General features: G+C 53.9%; 2 non-coding genes and 2 pseudogenes across 2 annotated transcripts; all 4 read left to right on the forward strand.

The window, feature by feature from the left end:
* The first annotated feature begins 8159 nt into the window (after window positions 1-8159).
* On the forward strand, window positions 8160-9267 carry LOC144430896 (small subunit ribosomal RNA; annotated as a pseudogene).
* A 2205-nt stretch (window positions 9268-11472) lies between these two features.
* On the forward strand, window positions 11473-13282 carry LOC144430863 (small subunit ribosomal RNA). Its single transcript, XR_013479777.1, has one exon. It is a non-coding gene; the product is annotated as a small subunit ribosomal RNA (ribosomal RNA).
* A 298-nt stretch (window positions 13283-13580) lies between these two features.
* Window positions 13581-13734, forward strand: LOC144430979 (5.8S ribosomal RNA). The gene has a single exon (XR_013479839.1). It is a non-coding gene; the product is annotated as a 5.8S ribosomal RNA (ribosomal RNA).
* A 287-nt stretch (window positions 13735-14021) lies between these two features.
* The window catches only part of LOC144430917 (large subunit ribosomal RNA), a 3695-nt pseudogene continuing 2716 nt past the window's right edge, over window positions 14022-15000 (forward strand).

Raw genomic sequence — 15000 nt, forward strand, 5'->3', positions numbered from 1 at the left:
TGTTAGAGCGAAAGACAGTAAACTCGTATGAGCCAAGAAAGAGCGGCGTGCGGGGCCGGTCGGAGCGCACACATCTCTCGGTGGCTGGCGGGCGAGAGAGTGCTGCGTCGCCGGCATCGGCGTCGAAAGAAGCCGAGCCGAAAAAAGGTAAAGTACAAACGTGCAAGCATACTAACCTAACCCTAGGTAAGGCATGTTAGAGCGAAAGACAGTAAACTCGAATGAGCCAAGAAAGAAGCCGAGCCGAAAAAAGTTAAAGTACAAACGTGCAAGCATACTAACCTAACCCTAGGTAAGGCATGTTAGAGCGAAAGACAGTAAACTCGAATGAGCCAAGAAAGAGCGGCGTGCGGGGCCGGTCGGAGCGCACACATCTCTCGGTGGCTGGCGGGCGAGAGAGTGCTGCGTCGCCGGCATCGGCGTCGAAAGAAGCCGAGCCGAAAAAAGTTAAAGTACAAACGTGCAAGCATACTAACCTAACCCTAGGTAAGGCATGTTAGAGCGAAAGACAGTAAACTCGAATGAGCCAAGAAAGAGCGGCGTGCGGGGCCGGTCGGAGCGCACACATCTCTCGGTGGCTGGCGGGCGAGAGAGTGCTGCGTCGCCGGCATCGGCGTCGAAAGAAGCCGAGCCGAAAAAAGTTAAAGTACAAACGTGCAAGCATACTAACCTAACCCTAGGTAAGGCATGTTAGAGCGAAAGACAGTAAACTCGAATGAGCCAAGAAAGAAGCCGAGCCGAAAAAAGTTAAAGTACAAACGTGCAAGCATACTAACCTAACCCTAGGTAAGGCATGTTAGAGCGAAAGACAGTAAACTCGAATGAGCCAAGAAAGAGCGGCGTGCGGGGCCGGTCGGAGCGCACACATCTCTCGGTGGCTGGCGGGCGAGAGAGTGCTGCGTCGCCGGCATCGGCGTCGAAAGAATCCGAGCCCAAAAAAGTTAAAGTACAAACGTGCAAGCATACTAACCTAACCCTAGGTAAGGCATGTTAGAGCGAAAGACAGTAAACTCGAATGAGCCAAGAAAGAAGCCGAGCCGAAAAAAGTTAAAGTACAAACGTGCAAGCATACTAACCTAACCCTAGGTAAGGCATGTTAGAGCGAAAGACAGTAAACTCGAATGAGCCAAGAAAGAGCGGCGTGCGGGGCCGGTCGGAGCGCACACATCTCTCGGTGGCTGGCGGGCGAGAGAGTGCTGCGTCGCCGGCATCGGCGTCGAAAGAAGCCGAGCCGAAAAAAGTTAAAGTACAAACGTGCAAACATACTAACCTAACTCTAGGTAAGGCATGTTAGAGCGAAAGACAGTAAACTCGAATGAGCCAAGAAAGAGCGGCGTGCGGGGCCGGTCGGAGCGCACACATCTCTCGGTGGCTGGCGGGCGAGAGAGTGCTGCGTCGCCGGCATCGGCGTCGAAAGAAGCCAAGCCGAAAAAAGTTAAAAGTACAAACGTGCAAGCATACTAACCTAACCCTAGGTAAGGCATGTTAGAGCGAAAGACAGTAAACTCGAATGAGCCAAGAAAGAAGCCGAACCGAAAAAAGTTAAAGTACAAACGTGCAAGCATACTAACCTAACCCTAGGTAAGGCATGTTAGAGCGAAAGACAGTAAACTCGAATGAGCCAAGAAAGAGCGGCGTGCGGGGCCGGTCGGAGCGCACACATCTCTCGGTGGCTGGCGGGCGAGAGAGTGCTGCGTCGCCGGCATCGGCGTCGAAAGAAGCCGAGCCGAAAAAAGTTAAAGTACAAACGTGCAAGCATACTAACCTAACCCTAGGTAAGGCATGTTAGAGCGAAAGACAGTAAACTCGAATGAGCCAAGAAAGAAGCCGAGCCGAAAAAAGTTAAAGTACAAACGTGCAAGCATACTAACCTAACCCTAGGTAAGGCATGTTAGAGCGAAAGACAATAAACTCGAATGAGCCAAGAAAGAGCGGCGTGCGGGGCCGGTCGGAGCGCACACATCTCTCGGTGGCTGGCGGGCGAGAGAGTGCTGCGTCGCCGGCATCGGCGTCGAAAGAAGCCGAGCCGAAAAAAGTTAAAGTACAAACGTGCAAGCATACTAACCTAACCCTAGGTAAGGCATGTTAGAGCGAAAGACAGTAAACTCGAATGAGCCAAGAAAGAAGCCGAGCCGAAAAAAGTTAAAGTACAAACGTGCAAGCATACTAACCTAACCCTAGGTAAGGCATGTTAGAGCGAAAGACAGTAAACTCGAATGAGCCAAGAAAGAGCGGCGTGCGGGGCCGGTCGGAGCGCACACATCTCTCGGTGGCTGGCGGGCGAGAGAGTACTGCGTCGCCGGCATCGGCGTCGAAAGAAGCCGAGCCGAAAAAAGTTAAAGTACAAACGTGCAAGCATACTAACCTAACCCTAGGTAAGGCATGTTAGAGCGAAAGACAGTAAACTCGAATGTGCCAAGAAAGAGCGGCGTGCGGGACCGGTCGGAGCGCACACATCTCTCGGTGGCTGGCGGGCGAGAGAGTGCTGCGTCGCCGGCATCGGCGTCGAAAGAAGCCGAGCCGAAAAAAGTTTTAAAGTACAAACGTGCAAGCATACTAACCTAACCCTAGGTAAGGCATGTTAGAGCGAAAGACAGTAATCTCGAATGAGCCAAGAAAGAGCGGCGTGCGGGGCCGGTCGGAGCGCACACATCTCTCGGTGGCTGGCGGGCGAGAGAGTGCTGCGTCGCCGGCATCGGCGTCGAAAGAAGCCGAGCCGAAAAAAGTTAAAGTACAAACGTGCAAGCATACTAACCTAACCCTAGGTAAGGCATGTTAGAGCGAAAGACAGTAAACTCGAATGAGCCAAGAAAGAAGCCGAGCCGAAAAAAGTTAAAGTACAAACGTGCAAGCATACTAACCTAACCCTAGGTAAGGCATGTTAGAGCGAAAGACAGTAAACTCGAATGAGCCAAGAAAGAGCGGCGTGCGGGGCCGGTCGGAGCGCACACATCTCTCGGTGGCTGGCGGGCGAGAGAGTGCTGCGTCGCTGGCATCGGCGTCGAAAGAAGCCGAGCCGAAAAAAGTTAAAGTACAAACGTGCAAGCATACTAACCTAACCCTAGGTAAGGCATGTTAGAGCGAAAGACAGTAAACTCGAATGTGCCAAGAAAGAGCGGCGTGCGGGGCCGGTCGGAGCGCACACATCTCTCGGTGGCTGGCGGGCGAGAGAGTGCTGCGTCGCCGGCATCGGCGTCGAAAGAAGCCGAGCCGAAAAAAGTTAAAGTACAAACGTGCAAGCATACTAACCTAACCCTAGGTAAGGCATGTTAGAGCGAAAGACAGTAAACTCGAATGAGCCAAGAAAGAAGCCGAACCGAAAAAAGTTAAAGTACAAACGTGCAAGCATACTAACCTAACCCTAGGTAAGGCATGTTAGAGCGAAAGACAGTAAACTCGAATGAGCCAAGAAAGAGCGGCGTGCGGGGCCGGTCGGAGCGCACACATCTCTCGGTGGCTGGCGGGCGAGAGAGTGCTGCGTCGCCGGCATCGGCGTCGAAAGAAGCCGAGCCGAAAAAAGTTAAAGTACAAACGTGCAAGCATACTAACCTAACCCTAGGTAAGGCATGTTAGAGCGAAAGACAGTAAACTCGAATGAGCCAAGAAAGAAGCCGAGCCGAAAAAAGTTAAAGTACAAACGTGCAAGCATACTAACCTAACCCTAGGTAAGGCATGTTAGAGCGAAAGACAGTAAACTCGAATGAGCCAAGAAAGAGCGGCGTGCGGGGCCGGTCGGAGCGCACACATCTCTCGGTGGCTGGCGGGCGAGAGAGTGCTGCGTCGCCGGCATCGGCGTCGAAAGAAGCCGAGCCGAAAAAAGTTAAAGTACAAACGTGCAAGCATACTAACCTAACCCTAGGTAAGGCATGTTAGAGCGAAAGACAGTAAACTCGAATGAGCCAAGAAAGAAGCCGAGCCGAAAAAAGTTAAAGTACAAACGTGCAAGCATACTAACCTAACCCTAGGTAAGGCATGTTAGAGCGAAAGACAGTAAACTCGAATGAGCCAAGAAAGAGCGGCGTGCGGGGCCGGTCGGAGCGCACACATCTCTCGGCGGGCGAGAGAGTGCTGCGTCGCCGGCATCGGCGTCGAAAGAAGCCGAGCCGAAAAAAGTTAAAGTACAAACGTGCAAGCATACTAACCTAACCCTAGGTAAGGCATGTTAGAGCGAAAGACAGTAAACTCGAATGAGCCAAGAAAGAGCGGCGTGCGGGGCCGGTCGGAGCGCACACATCTCTCGGTGGCTGGCGGGCGAGAGAGTGCTGCGTCGCCGGCATCGGCGTCGAAAGAAGCCGAGCCGAAAAAAGTTAAAGTACAAACGTGCAAGCATACTAACCTAACCCTAGGTAAGGCATGTTAGAGCGAAAGACAGTAAACTCGAATGAGCCAAGAAAGAAGCCGAGCCGAAAAAAGTTAAAGTACAAACGTGCAAGCATACTAACCTAACCCTAGGTAAGGCATGTTAGAGCGAAAGACAGTAAACTCGTATGAGCCAAGAAAGAGCGGCGTGCGGGGCCGGTCGGAGCGCACACATCTCTCGGTGGCTGGCGGGCGAGAGAGTGCTGCGTCGCCGGCATCGGCGTCGAAAGAAGCCGAGCCGAAAAAAGTTAAAGTACAAACGTGCAAGCATACTAACCTAACCCTAGGTAAGGCATGTTAGAGCGAAAGACAGTAAACTCGAATGAGCCAAGAAAGAAGCCGAGCCGAAAAAAGTTAAAGTACAAACGTGCAAGCATACTAACCTAACCCTAGGTAAGGCATGTTAGAGCGAAAAACAGTAAACTCGAATGAGCCAAGAAAGAGCGGCGTGCGGGGCCGGTCGGAGCGCACACATCTCTCGGTGGCTGGCGGGCGAGAGAGTGCTGCGTCGCCGGCATTGGCGTCGAAAGAAGCCGAGCCGAAAAAAGTTGAAGTACAAACGTGCAAGCATACTAACCTAACCCTAGGTAAGGCATGTTAGAGCGAAAGACAGTAAACTCGAATGAGCCAAGAAAGAGCGGCGTGCGGGGCCGGTCGGAGCGCACACATCTCTCGGTGGCTGGCGGGCGAGAGAGTGCTGCGTCGCCGGCATCGGCGTCGAAAGAAGCCGAGCCGAAAAAAGTTAAAGTACAAACGTGCAAACATACTAACCTAACCCTAGGTAAGGCATGTTAGAGCGAAAGACAGTAAACTCGAATGAGCCAAGAAAGAGCGGCGTGCGGGGCCGGTCGGAGCGCACACATCTCTCGGTGGCTGGCGGGCGAGAGAGTGCTGCGTCGCCGGCATCGGCGTCGAAAGAAGCCAAGCCGAAAAAAGTTAAAAGTACAAACGTGCAAGCATACTAACCTAACCCTAGGTAAGGCATGTTAGAGCGAAAGACAGTAAACTCGAATGAGCCAAGAAAGAAGCCGAACCGAAAAAAGTTAAAGTACAAACGTGCAAGCATACTAACCTAACCCTAGGTAAGGCATGTTAGAGCGAAAGACAGTAAACTCGAATGAGCCAAGAAAGAGCGGCGTGCGGGGCCGGTCGGAGCGCACACATCTCTCGGTGGCTGGCGGGCGAGAGAGTGCTGCGTCGCCGGCATCGGCGTCGAAAGAAGCCGAGCCGAAAAAAGTTAAAGTACAAGCGTGCAAGCATACTAACCTAACCCTAGGTAAGGCATGTTAGAGCGAAAGACAGTAAACTCGAATGAGCCAAGAAAGAAGCCGAGCCGAAAAAAGTTAAAGTACAAACGTGCAAGCATACTAACCTAACCCTAGGTAAGGCATGTTAGAGCGAAAGACAGTAAACTCGAATGAGCCAAGAAAGAAGCCGAGCCGAAAAAAGTTAAAGTACAAACGTGCAAGCATACTAACCTAACCCTAGGTAAGGCATGTTAGAGCGAAAGACAGTAAACTCGAATGAGCCAAGAAAGAGCGGCGTGCGGGGCCGGTCGGAGCGCACACATTTCTCGGTGGCTGGCGGGCGAGAGAGTGCTGCGTCGCCGGCATCGGCGTCGAAAGAAGCCGAGCCGAAAAAAGTTAAAGTACAAACGTGCAAGCATACTAACCTAACCCTAGGTAAGGCATGTTAGAGCGAAAGACAGTAAACTCGAATGTGCCAAGAAAGAGCGGCGTGCGGGGCCGGTCGGAGCGCACACATCTCTCGGTGGCTGGCGGGCGAGAGAGTGCTGCGTCGCCGGCATCGGCGTCGAAAGAAGCCGAGCCGAAAAAAGTTAAAGTACAAACGTGCAAGCATACTAACCTAACCCTAGGTAAGGCATGTTAGAGCGAAAGACAGTAAACTCGAATGAGCCAAGAAAGAGCGGCGTGCGGGGCCGGTCGGAGCGCACACATCTCTCGGTGGCTGGCGGGCGAGAGAGTGCTGCGTCGCCGGCATCGGCGTCGAAAGAAGCCGAGCCGAAAAAAGTTAAAGTACAAACGTGCAAGCATACTAACCTAACCCTAGGTAAGGCATGTTAGAGCGAAAGACAGTAAACTCGAATGAGCCAAGAAAGAAGCCGAGCCGAAAAAAGTTAAAGTACAAACGTGCAAGCATACTAACCTAACCCTAGGTAAGGCATGTTAGAGCGAAAGACAGTAAACTCGTATGAGCCAAGAAAGAGCGGCGTGCGGGGCCGGTCGGAGCGCACACATCTCTCGGTGGCTGGCGGGCGAGAGAGTGCTGCGTCGCCGGCATCGGCGTCGAAAGAAGCCGAGCCGAAAAAAGTTAAAGTACAAACGTGCAAGCATACTAACCTAACCCTAGGTAAGGCATGTTAGAGCGAAAGACAGTAAACTCGAATGAGCCAAGAAAGAAGCCGAGCCGAAAAAAGTTAAAGTACAAACGTGCAAGCATACTAACCTAACCCTAGGTAAGGCATGTTAGAGCGAAAAACAGTAAACTCGAATGAGCCAAGAAAGAGCGGCGTGCGGGGCCGGTCGGAGCGCACACATCTCTCGGTGGCTGGCGGGCGAGAGAGTGCTGCGTCGCCGGCATTGGCGTCGAAAGAAGCCGAGCCGAAAAAAGTTGAAGTACAAACGTGCAAGCATACTAACCTAACCCTAGGTAAGGCATGTTAGAGCGAAAGACAGTAAACTCGAATGAGCCAAGAAAGAGCGGCGTGCGGGGCCGGTCGGAGCGCACACATCTCTCGGTGGCTGGCGGGCGAGAGAGTGCTGCGTCGCCGGCATTGGCGTCGAAAGAAGCCGAGCCGAAAAAAGTTGAAGTACAAACGTGCAAGCATACTAACCTAACCCTAGGTAAGGCATGTTAGAGCGAAAGACAGTAAACTCGAATGAGCCAAGAAAGAGCGGCGTGCGGGGCCGGTCGGAGCGCACACATCTCTCGATGGCTGGCGGGCGAGAGAGTGCTGCGTCGCCGGCATCGGCGTCGAAAGAAGCCGAGCCGAAAAAAGTTAAAGTACAAACGTGCAAGCATACTAACCTAACCCTAGGTAAGGCATGTTAGAGCGAAAGACAGTAAACTCGAATGAGCCAAGAAAGAAGCCGAGCCGAAAAAAGTTAAAGTACAAACGTGCAAGCATACTAACCTAACCCTAGGTAAGGCATGTTAGAGCGAAAGACAGTAAACTCGAATGAGCCAAGAAAGAAGCCGAGCCGAAAAAAGTTAAAGTACAAACGTGCAAGCATACTAACCTAACCCTAGGTAAGGCATGTTAGAGCGAAAGACAGTAAACTCGAATGAGCCAAGAAAGAGCGGCGTGCGGGGCCGGTCGGAGCGCACACATCTCTCGGTGGCTGGCGGGCGAGAGAGTGCTGCGTCGCCGGCATCGGCGTCGAAAGAAGCCGAGCCGAAAAAAGTTAAAGTACAAACGCGATGCTAATGAGCGAGCCGTTGTCTCGACTAATATGTAGGGGGCGTTCGATCGAGCGTCTGGCTTGAGCGCTTGTCGGCCTAGCAGAACGGTCGCATTGTTATGACCGGGTTTTAGGCACCGCTGCAGGCGGCCGGCAGAGCTCTTGTTTGTGCGAAACTGAATGGATCGAGCCCGAGAGAGGGCGAGCAAAGAAAAAACGCAAATCGCTCCGCCTGGCACTGCCGGCGAGAGCGTGGACGTCGCGGCCAGCGACTGTCGAAGCTGAGTACGGCCGCAGGCGATCGCCTCGGTCTTAAACGAATGCGACGAGCACGCGCCGGGCGGCCCAGCAAGGGCCGAGCGCAGCTGTCGCAGCTATCTGGTTGATCCTGCCAGTAGTGATATGCTTGTCTCAAAGATTAAGCCATGCAGGTGCAAGTACGAGTTCTCGTAAAGCGAAACTGCGAATGGCTCATTAAATCAGTCTTGGTTTATTTGGTCTCGTGAGCGAAGTGGATAACTGTGGTAATTCTAGAGCTAATACATGCATTAAGCGCCGACTTCGGGAGGCGCGCTTTTATCAGATCAAAACCGACCGGGTTCGTCCTGTGACGTTTGATGACTCTGGATAACCACGCGGATCGTACGGTCTCTGCACCGACGACGTATCATTCAAGTGTCTGCCCTATCAACTGTCGAAGGTACGCTACGTGCCTACCTTTGTGATAACGGGTAACGGGGAATCAGGGTTCGATTCCGGAGAGGGAGCCTGAGAAACGGCTACCACATCCAAGGAAGGCAGCAGGCGCGCAAATTACCCATTCCCGACACGGGGAGGTAGTGACGAAAAATAACAATACAGGACTCTAACGAGGCCCTGTAATTGGAATGAGTACATCCTAAAACTCTTAACGAGTATCCATTGGAGGGCAAGTCTGGTGCCAGCAGCCGCGGTAATTCCAGCTCCAACAGTGTATGCTAAAGTTGTTGCGGTTGAAAAGCTCGTAGTTGGATTTTGGGCGAGCGCCGCCGGTCCGTCGCAAGGCGTGTCACTGGTTGCGTTTGCCTCACCTTCGGTTCTCCGTCGGTGCTCTTGACTGAGTGTCGGCGGTGGCCGATAAGTTTACTTTGAAAAAATTAGAGTGTTCAAAGCAGGCTGTTCGCCTGCATAGTGTTGCATGGAATAATGGAATAGGACCTCGGTTCTATTTTGTTGGTTTTCGGAGCACGAGGTAATGATTAAGAGGGACAGACGGGGGCGTCCGTACTCTGCCGTTAGAGGTGAAATTCTTGGATCGGCGGAAGACGAACTACTGCGAAAGCATTCGCCAAGAATGTTTTCTTTAATCAAGAGCGAAAGTCAGAGGTTCGAAGTCGATCAGATACCGTCCTAGTTCTGACTATAAACGATGCCAACTAGCGATCGGGAGGCGTTACCATGACGACCTTTCCGGCAGCTTCCGGGAAACCAAAGTCTTTGGGTTCCGGGGGAAGTATGGTTGCAAAGCTGAAACTTAAAGGAATTGACGGAAGGCCACCACCAGGAGTGGAGCCTGCGGCTTAATTTGACTCAACACGGGGAAACTCACCCGGCCCGGACACAGGTAGGATTGACAGATTGAAAGCTCTTTCTTGATTCTGTGGGTGGTGGTGCATGGCCGTTCTTAGTTGGTGGAGCGATTTGTCTGGTTAATTCCGATAACGAACGAGACTCTGGCATGCTAAATAGTTACGCGACCTTCTCGGTCGGCGTCTAACTTCTTAGAGGGACTAGTGGCGTTTAGCCACACGAGATTGAGCAATAACAGGTCTGTGATGCCCTTAGATGTCCGGGGCCGCACGCGCGCTACACTGAGTGAAGCAGCGAGTGTCTAACCTAGGCCGAAAGGTCCGGGTAACCCGTTGAACCTCATTCGTGATTGGGATAGGGACTTGCAATTGTTTCCCTTGAACGAGGAATTCCCAGTAAGCGCAAGTCTTTACTGTCTTTCGCAACTCGAATGAGCCAAGAAAGAGCGGCGTGCGGGGCCGGTCGGAGCGCACACATCTCTCGGTGGCTGGCGGGCGAGAGAGTGCTGCGTCGCCGGCATCGGCGTCGAAAGAAGCCGAGCCGAAAAAAGTTAAAGTACAAACGTGCAAGCATACTAACCTAACCCTAGGTAAGGCATGTTAGAGCGAAAGACAGTAAACTCGAATGAGCCAAGAAAGAAGCCGAGCCGAAAAAAGTTAAAGTACAAACGTGCAAGCATACTAACCTAACCCTAGGTAAGGCATGTTAGAGCGAAAGACAGTAAACTCGTATGAGCCAAGAAAGAGCGGCGTGCGGGGCCGGTCGGAGCGCACACATCTCTCGGTGGCTGGCGGGCGAGAGAGTGCTGCGTCGCCGGCATCGGCGTCGAAAGAAGCCGAGCCGAAAAAAGTTAAAGTACAAACGTGCAAGCATACTAACCTAACCCTAGGTAAGGCATGTTAGAGCGAAAGACAGTAAACTCGAATGAGCCAAGAAAGAAGCCGAGCCGAAAAAAGTTAAAGTACAAACGTGCAAGCATACTAACCTAACCCTAGGTAAGGCATGTTAGAGCGAAAAACAGTAAACTCGAATGAGCCAAGAAAGAGCGGCGTGCGGGGCCGGTCGGAGCGCACACATCTCTCGGTGGCTGGCGGGCGAGAGAGTGCTGCGTCGCCGGCATCGGCGTCGAAAGAAGCCGAGCCGAAAAAAGTTGAAGTACAAACGTGCAAGCATACTAACCTAACCCTAGGTAAGGCATGTTAGAGCGAAAGACAGTAAACTCGAATGAGCCAAGAAAGAGCGGCGTGCGGGGCCGGTCGGAGCGCACACATCTCTCGATGGCTGGCGGGCGAGAGAGTGCTGCGTCGCCGGCATCGGCGTCGAAAGAAGCCGAGCCGAAAAAAGTTAAAGTACAAACGTGCAAGCATACTAACCTAACCCTAGGTAAGGCATGTTAGAGCGAAAGACAGTAAACTCGAATGAGCCAAGAAAGAAGCCGAGCCGAAAAAAGTTAAAGTACAAACGTGCAAGCATACTAACCTAACCCTAGGTAAGGCATGTTAGAGCGAAAGACAGTAAACTCGAATGAGCCAAGAAAGAAGCCGAGCCGAAAAAAGTTAAAGTACAAACGTGCAAGCATACTAACCTAACCCTAGGTAAGGCATGTTAGAGCGAAAGACAGTAAACTCGAATGAGCCAAGAAAGAGCGGCGTGCGGGGCCGGTCGGAGCGCACACATCTCTCGGTGGCTGGCGGGCGAGAGAGTGCTGCGTCGCCGGCATCGGCGTCGAAAGAAGCCGAGCCGAAAAAAGTTAAAGTACAAACGCGATGCTAATGAGCGAGCCGTTGTCTCGACTAATATGTAGGGGGCGTTCGATCGAGCGTCTGGCTTGAGCGCTTGTCGGCCTAGCAGAACGGTCGCATTGTTATGACCGGGTTTTAGGCACCGCTGCAGGCGGCCGGCAGAGCTCTTGTTTGTGCGAAACTGAATGGATCGAGCCCGAGAGAGGGCGAGCAAAGAAAAAACGCAAATCGCTCCGCCTGGCACTGCCGGCGAGAGCGTGGACGTCGCGGCCAGCGACTGTCGAAGCTGAGTACGGCCGCAGGCGATCGCCTCGGTCTTAAACGAATGCGACGAGCACGCGCCGGGCGGCCCAGCAAGGGCCGAGCGCAGCTGTCGCAGCTATCTGGTTGATCCTGCCAGTAGTGATATGCTTGTCTCAAAGATTAAGCCATGCAGGTGCAAGTACGAGTTCTCGTAAAGCGAAACTGCGAATGGCTCATTAAATCAGTCTTGGTTTATTTGGTCTCGTGAGCGAAGTGGATAACTGTGGTAATTCTAGAGCTAATACATGCATTAAGCGCCGACTTCGGGAGGCGCGCTTTTATCAGATCAAAACCGACCGGGTTCGTCCTGTGACGTTTGATGACTCTGGATAACCACGCGGATCGTACGGTCTCTGCACCGACGACGTATCATTCAAGTGTCTGCCCTATCAACTGTCGAAGGTACGCTACGTGCCTACCTTTGTGATAACGGGTAACGGGGAATCAGGGTTCGATTCCGGAGAGGGAGCCTGAGAAACGGCTACCACATCCAAGGAAGGCAGCAGGCGCGCAAATTACCCATTCCCGACACGGGGAGGTAGTGACGAAAAATAACAATACAGGACTCTAACGAGGCCCTGTAATTGGAATGAGTACATCCTAAAACTCTTAACGAGTATCCATTGGAGGGCAAGTCTGGTGCCAGCAGCCGCGGTAATTCCAGCTCCAACAGTGTATGCTAAAGTTGTTGCGGTTGAAAAGCTCGTAGTTGGATTTTGGGCGAGCGCCGCCGGTCCGTCGCAAGGCGTGTCACTGGTTGCGTTCGCCTCACCTTCGGTTCTCCGTCGGTGCTCTTGACTGAGTGTCGGCGGTGGCCGATAAGTTTACTTTGAAAAAATTAGAGTGTTCAAAGCAGGCTGTTCGCCTGCATAGTGTTGCATGGAATAATGGAATAGGACCTCGGTTCTATTTTGTTGGTTTTCGGAGCACGAGGTAATGATTAAGAGGGACAGACGGGGGCGTCCGTACTCTGCCGTTAGAGGTGAAATTCTTGGATCGGCGGAAGACGAACTACTGCGAAAGCATTCGCCAAGAATGTTTTCTTTAATCAAGAGCGAAAGTCAGAGGTTCGAAGTCGATCAGATACCGTCCTAGTTCTGACTATAAACGATGCCAACTAGCGATCGGGAGGCGTTACCATGACGACCTTTCCGGCAGCTTCCGGGAAACCAAAGTCTTTGGGTTCCGGGGGAAGTATGGTTGCAAAGCTGAAACTTAAAGGAATTGACGGAAGGGCACCACCAGGAGTGGAGCCTGCGGCTTAATTTGACTCAACACGGGGAAACTCACCCGGCCCGGACACAGGTAGGATTGACAGATTGAAAGCTCTTTCTTGATTCTGTGGGTGGTGGTGCATGGCCGTTCTTAGTTGGTGGAGCGATTTGTCTGGTTAATTCCGATAACGAACGAGACTCTGGCATGCTAAATAGTTACGCGACCTTCTCGGTCGGCGTCTAACTTCTTAGAGGGACTAGTGGCGTTTAGCCACACGAGATTGAGCAATAACAGGTCTGTGATGCCCTTAGATGTCCGGGGCCGCACGCGCGCTACACTGAGTGAAGCAGCGAGTGTCTAACCTAGGCCGAAAGGTCCGGGTAACCCGTTGAACCTCATTCGTGATTGGGATAGGGACTTGCAATTGTTTCCCTTGAACGAGGAATTCCCAGTAAGCGCAAGTCATCAACTTGCGTTGATTACGTCCCTGCCCTTTGTACACACCGCCCGTCGCTACTACCGATTGAATGGTTTAGTGAGATCCTTGGATCGGCCCCGTCGCGGCTGGCAACGGCCGCGTCGGCGTGTCGAGAAGACGATCAAACTTGATCATTTAGAGGAAGTAAAAGTCGTAACAAGGTTTCCGTAGGTGAACCTGCGGAAGGATCATTACCGAAAGTGGTGGTAGGCCCCGGCCGACCGCGCACTTAATTGTCTTTGGGTGCCGCCGAGAGGGCGGCCGTCAATCGGGGTTCCGCCCCGTGCGACACGCGTAACACGTTGGCATAGCAAGGCAGCCGAGTGCGATGGTGGCTTCTGGGCACCGCGCTCGATGTGCCGCCGGCCCAGCCCGGCGGTCGCTCGGCGCCGTTTGTTGGTGTTTTTGTGCAGTTGTTGTCGGTGGTGGTTTTGTGGTCGATCCCACAGTGTGACGTCCGCGCGCTTCGGCGCCGGGCGAAACGTGGAGGACGACTCTTAACGGTGGATCACTCGGCTCGCGAGTCGATGAAGGACGCAGCCAAGTGCGAGAAGTAATGTGAATTGCAGAACACATTGAACGTCGACCTTCTGAACGCGAATTGCGGTCTCGGGTCAATCCCGGGACCGCGTCTGCCTCAGGGTCGCGTTCGTCCTCACCCGAGGGCCGTCGCCTGGCCTCTGCGAAGACGGCCGGGCGTCGCCCCAAGTTGAAGCGGTCGCCGAGCTTTCTCGGCGCGACCGCGTGTCCCGTACACCGCCGACCCCTTGACGTGTTCAACTACGTTCGAGGGGCGGGTCCAGGTCGGTCGGTCCGGTCACGAGATCAAGACCGACGTGGGCCAAGGCGGCGACGGTACACGCTCGGTCGGCGCCGGCGGCGACGACTTGCGATGCCAGCGGGCCGTGTAAGAAGCGGCCCGCTTGACACATACGACCTGAGTTCAGGCGAGAGCACCCGCTGAATTTAAGCATATTATTAAGCGGAGGAAAAGAAACCAACAGGGATTCCCTGAGTAACGGCGAGTGAACCGGGAAGAGTCCAGCGTCGAATCTGCGCGCTTTTTGAGCGCGCCGAGTTGTGACGTACGGAAGTCCCAGTGCGGCTGACGGCGAGCGCCGGTGTCCTTCTGATCGAGGCCTCGTCCCACGGCGGGTGTTAGGCCCATAGGGGCGCTTGCCTTGGCCGCTTCGGGTCTTCTCGGAGTCGGGTTGTTTGGGAATGCAGCCCAAAGCGGGTGGTAAACTCCACATAAGACTAAATACGGTCGCGAGACCGATAGCGGACAAGTACCGTGAGGGAAAGTTGAAAAGCACTTTGAAGAGAGAGTTCAAGAGTACGTAAAACCGTTGAGAGGCAAACGGGAGGGCCCGTCAGGTCGCCGGCTCGCTTTCAGTTGGGTGCGGGGGCGCGCCGTCTCGGTTCGCGGACGCTTAAGGCGCCGCTGCCGAGTCGGCTCGCGCACCGTCTCAGCGCACTAGCGACCGGCGCGGGTCACGATCGGTTTGTCGTCGGTCTAAGTCCCCGCGCGAAGGTGGCCTCCGCTCCGGCGGGGGTGTTACAGCGCGCGGGCGGTGCGGCCCGGCGGCGGATCGAGGAAAGGATGCCGCGCGCTCTCTGTGTGCGGCCGTCGCCGTTCGGCTGGCTTGTCGTTCGCCTGCACTGTACGCAGTGCCGGTGTTCGGCGGGCTGCCGCTTCGGTGGCGCGCCGTCGACGCGCTCGGGGTCCGTGGCCACGTCGGCCACCCTCCCGACCCGTCTTGAAACACGGACCAAGGAGTCTAACATGAGCGCGAGTCGTCGAGTGGTTCGAGACTCGCAGGCGAAATGAAAGTGAAGGCGGCCTTTGGCCGAACGAGGTCGGACCCGGAGCCCCGTGCGGGCGCCGGCGCACGACCGGCCGATCGCACCC

Source organism: Styela clava, chromosome 12 (assembly GCF_964204865.1).
Source record: "Styela clava chromosome 12, kaStyClav1.hap1.2, whole genome shotgun sequence".
NCBI classification, from domain to species: Eukaryota; Metazoa; Chordata; class Ascidiacea; order Stolidobranchia; family Styelidae; genus Styela; species Styela clava.